Source organism: Sus scrofa, chromosome 12 (genome assembly GCF_000003025.6).
Source record: "Sus scrofa isolate TJ Tabasco breed Duroc chromosome 12, Sscrofa11.1, whole genome shotgun sequence".
In the NCBI taxonomy this organism is placed as follows: domain Eukaryota; kingdom Metazoa; phylum Chordata; class Mammalia; order Artiodactyla; family Suidae; genus Sus; species Sus scrofa.
In genome coordinates, this window is record NC_010454.4 from 5914582 (window position 1) to 5919250 (window position 4669).

A 4669-nucleotide genomic window follows, 5' to 3' on the forward strand; every position below is an offset into this window, starting at 1 on the left:
ACGGACATCAGACTGAAAGGAAGAAGCCAGACATCCATCTCACATCGTGTGATTCTTTTATATGAGCCTCTAGGACGGGGGTGGGGGTGTGAGTGGGGACAGACTTAAAGGAGCTCGAGGGAAATTGGGGGGGCGATGAAGTAAATGTTCTGTATCTTGATTAGAGTGAGAATTACATAGGTTTTATCTATTGATAACCCTCCCCCCAATTAAAACAAAAAATAGGAAGTTCTTGTGTGTCTCACCAGGTTAGGGATCTGGCGTTGTCACTGCAGGGGCTTGGGTTGCTGCTATGGTGTCAGTTTGATCCCTGGCCTGGGAACTTTCACATGCCCTGGGTGCAGCCAAAAAAAGAAAAGTTCATTAAACCGTACACTTAAAATCTAGATATTTTAGGAGTTCCCACCACAGTGCAGAGGATTAAGAATCAGACTGCTGGGGCACGGGTCTCTGTGGAGATGCGGGTTCTATCCCTGACCCGGCACAGTGGATTAAAGGATCCAGCATTGCCACAGCTGTGGCGCAGGTAGAAGCTGTGGCTTGGACTCAGTCTCTGGCTTGGGAATTTCCATATGCTGTGGCTGCAAGCCTAAAATTAAAAAAATAAAAATAAGAGTTCCTGTCATGGCACAGTGGAAACCAATCCAAATAGGAACCATGAGGTTGCAGGTTCGATCCCTGGCCTTACTCAGTGGGTTAAGGATCCAGTGTTGCTGTGAGCTAGGGTGTAGGTTGCAAATGTGGCTTGGATCCTGTGTTGCTGTGGCTGTGGAGTAGGTCTGCAGCTACAGCTCCGATTAGACCCCTAGTCTGGGAACCTCCATATGCCGTGGGTGCAGCCCTAAAAATACAAAAAACTAAACTAAACTAAAATTTAAAAATGTATGTTTTAGTATATTTAAACTATTCTTCAATAAGAATATATAAGAAATATAGGGGAGTTCCTGCTGTGGCTCAGTGGGTTAAGAATCCGACTTGTATCCACAATGATTCAGGTTCAGTCCCTGGCCTCGCTCAGTGGGTTAAGGATATGGCATTGCTGCAAGCTGCTGCGTAGGTTACAAATGTGGCTCAGATCCCATGTTCCTGTGGCTGTGATGTAGGCCTGCAGTTCCTGGGCTGCAGCTCTGATTGACCCCTAGCCTAGGAACTTCCGTGTGCCAAGGGTGTGGCCCTAAAAAAGAAAAAAAAACAACAACTCCTTTTAAGGGAAGATGAGACCCCAAAGTCCCAGATCTGCAAGCCCCAAAGCTAAAAGATAAAGAGCCCAGGGGCTTTGCATGGAAAAATGAATAAAAAAAAATTGGAGGTGGGAGTTCCCTGGTGGCTCAGTGGGTTAAGGACCTGGCATTGTCACTGCTGTGGCTCAGGCCACGGCTGTGGCATAGGTTCAATCTCTAGTGGAGAAATTCCGCATGCTACAAGTATGGCCAAAAAAGAAAAAGAAAAAAAGAAAAAATGTAAAGTTGCTGTGTTTCTACAATGTAAATCCCTGCATCTCCCCATTCGTTCAATAGAGATATCTACATATGTAGGTGCCTCTGCGAGTGGTGGGTTTAGTGAAAGTTAAGGGGTAGGGCTATGAATAACAGGAACTACTGCAGTGGGATTGTGGGAGAATCCCTGAGGTACACCAGTTCTGCTGGGAAGCAGAAGAGATCATGAGAACCAAAGATCCTGTAGATAATTTTTTTTAAAAAAATGTTTTTTAAAGAGTAAAGAGTCGATTTTATTGGGCTCAGCCTAGGAATCCATGGGTCTTGAGGACTTCTGCGAATTTGTCAATTTTCTTCTCAATGTCCTTTTCGGCCGTAGCCTCTTCTTGCAGTAATGGATCTTGGCGTTCTCCTTCCTCTTCTCCAGGGTGGTGGTTACTGCCTGGTACTTCCAGGCAACCTCATGAGCCAGGTAGGCAAACTTCCCTGTAGGCTTCAGGTGCACCATTTTGAGGGCGGCAGGACCCACGATCCCCTTTTTCTTGTCATAGGGCGGCAGGGCCCCCTAAAACACCATCCGAGGGTTCCGGGGTGGCCTGGCCAGGCTGGGTCTTGTGGGGCAGCAAGCCCTGCGCCACCCACCAGCGGATGTGGCTTGGGGCTCAGAAGTGGTTGGAGCCGCGGGATGGGTTGGTGCGCACCCGCTTGCGGAGGAAGACTAGGTACTTCCGTTTGTTTCTGTAGAAATTGCCAGAAATGTTGATGCCCTCATAGCACACAACCACCCCCTTCTGGCCCAGAAGCACCTGCTCGGCAACCATGGCCTCCAGGTAGTCCAGGAGGTGGCCTTGGCCGTGGAGCAGAAGCACCTGCTGCCCCTCTCCCATCTTTGGCACCTGCCTGGGAAGTGAGAATTCTTTTAAATGGAGTTCAAGTTCAAGTCATCCAGATGGAAGAGAACCAAAGAAGCCCTGTGCTGATATCTGAACTATATTTACATGTTTGTCACGGGGTCCTTTAACCTGTAGATATGCTGATGGGAGAGGCAGCCAGCTTCCTCCCAGGGGCTGGAGAACCTTGGCTTATCTACAGAGGGGGCTTTATTAGTCAGACAGGATGGAAAGCATTAAAGAAACAGTAAAACATCCTGCAGAGGCGTGCTCTTTGTCCGTGAGCAGTCAGGACGATATAGGATAGGAGACATGCTTCCTGGAACATAAACAGCTAATTCTTGGCCCTCTCCTCTCTCTTAAGAATATTTTTTTTCTGCTGGCTTCTGGGTCGCTCTGGCTCACCTCCTGCCTCCTCCTTGTTAGCTCCACCTCTCATCAGCCCCTGGATGTTGCCTTGGGGAGGGCTCTCTTCTCTGCTAGAATCTCTCCTCTCTCTCCAGGTGGCCAAACTGAGTCTTATGGTCCTAAATACCTTGTGTAGGCTGGTGACTCACACACACTGATCCGTCTTAATCTCTCCTCTTAATCCCAGATTCACTTACTCACTTTTTGTCTATTTTCTTTTTTTCTTTTCTTTTTTCAGCCGTACCTCCAGCATATGGAAGTTCCCAGGCTAGAGGTTGAATCAGAGCTGCAGCTGCAGGCCTACACCCATCACAGCCACACCATATCAGAGCTGCATCTATGACCTACGCTGCAGCTTGTGGCAACGCCGGATCCTTAATCCACTGAGAAAGGCCAGGGATGGAACCTGCATCCTCACAGATGCTATGTCGGGTTCTTAACCCACTGAGCCACAACGGGAACTCCTCACGTACTCAGTTTTTACTTGACACCTCCTCTTGGAGGTCGAACGGGCATCTCAGTGTAACACAACCAAAGCCAAGTTCATAGCCTCTTCCTGTAACAGCTTCCTTGTTCCAGTTCCTTTTTTGCAGTAAGGGGCCCAGGCAAATACCCAGCTACTCCAGCCCGAACCTGTTATCTTTGATTCCTTCCCTTTCCATATTCAATTATCAGTGAGTTCTGTGGGCTCTAGCTCCGATCTACAACCCGAATCTTTCTACTTCTCTCATTTCCAACGCGACTACCCTGGTCCAGGCCGCTAGCAACACCTGCTGTACTATTGCAACAGCTCCTCGTTAGGCCCCTGCTTCTTCTCTGGCTCCCCCCCGCCAATCCAGCCTTTGCATAGTTACCAGGGGGCTCTTGCATGGCTTCCCATCATCATACGTAGACGAAAATCTCAGGTCCCTACTATGATGTATTAGTTATCTATTGCTGTGTAACAAATTGCCCCCAAATTTGTATTTTAAAAACAATAAGCATCTTTTATCTCCGATGGCTTCTATGGGTTGGGAATCTTGGAGCAGCTTGACTGCATGATTCTGACTCTGGGGTTTCTCAGGAGGTTGCCCTCAAGATGCTGGCCAGTCATCTGAAGGCTTGACTGGGGCTGCAAGACCCAAAGGGTCTGGCTCATGTGTCTGGTAAGTTAATGCTGGTTGTTGGCAGGAGCCCTTGGCTCCTCCCTCATCACATGGACCCTCCATTGGGCAGGATGAGTGGCCTCAGGACATGGTTCCTGGCTTCTCCCAAAGCAAATGACCTCAGGGAGAATAATGGCGGAAGCCCCAATGTCTTTTGTAACCTGTCCTTGGAGTCATGGCCCATCATTTCTAGGATGCCCCATGGTTTACACAAGACAGTCCTCTTCAGCAAGGGAGGGGACCATACAGGAGGTGACCACCAAGAGGCAGGTGTCACTAGAGCCCATCTTGGAGGCTGGCTGTCACACAGAGCCTGCAAGACCCCATATAATCTGATCCGTGTTTATATTTCCTGTCTTTCTTCCTATCACTCCCCCTTTGCTGCTCAGCCTGCTCCAGCCACACTGGCCTTCTTTCTTTTTCCCCAACGCACCTGGTATATTTCTGCTTCAGGACCTTTGCAATTTTGATTCCCACAGCCAGAATCCCTTCCCCAGGGAATTTCATAATCAGAATGTCCCTTCTCTGAGAGGACTCCCCTGACCCCCAACTTAGCATGCCCCCAGTCACTATCTGCTAGCTTTTTTTTTCCCTTTTTTTTTTGAGTACTGCTCTCTGTCTGCTATATTTTGTTTATTTGTTCATTATCAGTCTCCTCCACTAGGATACAAGGCTCATCTGAACAGGAAATTGAATCTATTTTGGTCATTGCTGCCTTCCCAGCACTTAGAACAGTGCCTGGCACGTAGTCATGACTTTGACAAATGAGTGGGTGAAGGGCTTTTCAAGG

At 48.4% G+C, this 4669-nt stretch overlaps 1 pseudogene; it reads right to left on the bottom strand.

Moving 5' to 3' along the window:
• LOC100626478 lies at nt 1739-2323 on the bottom strand (annotated as a pseudogene).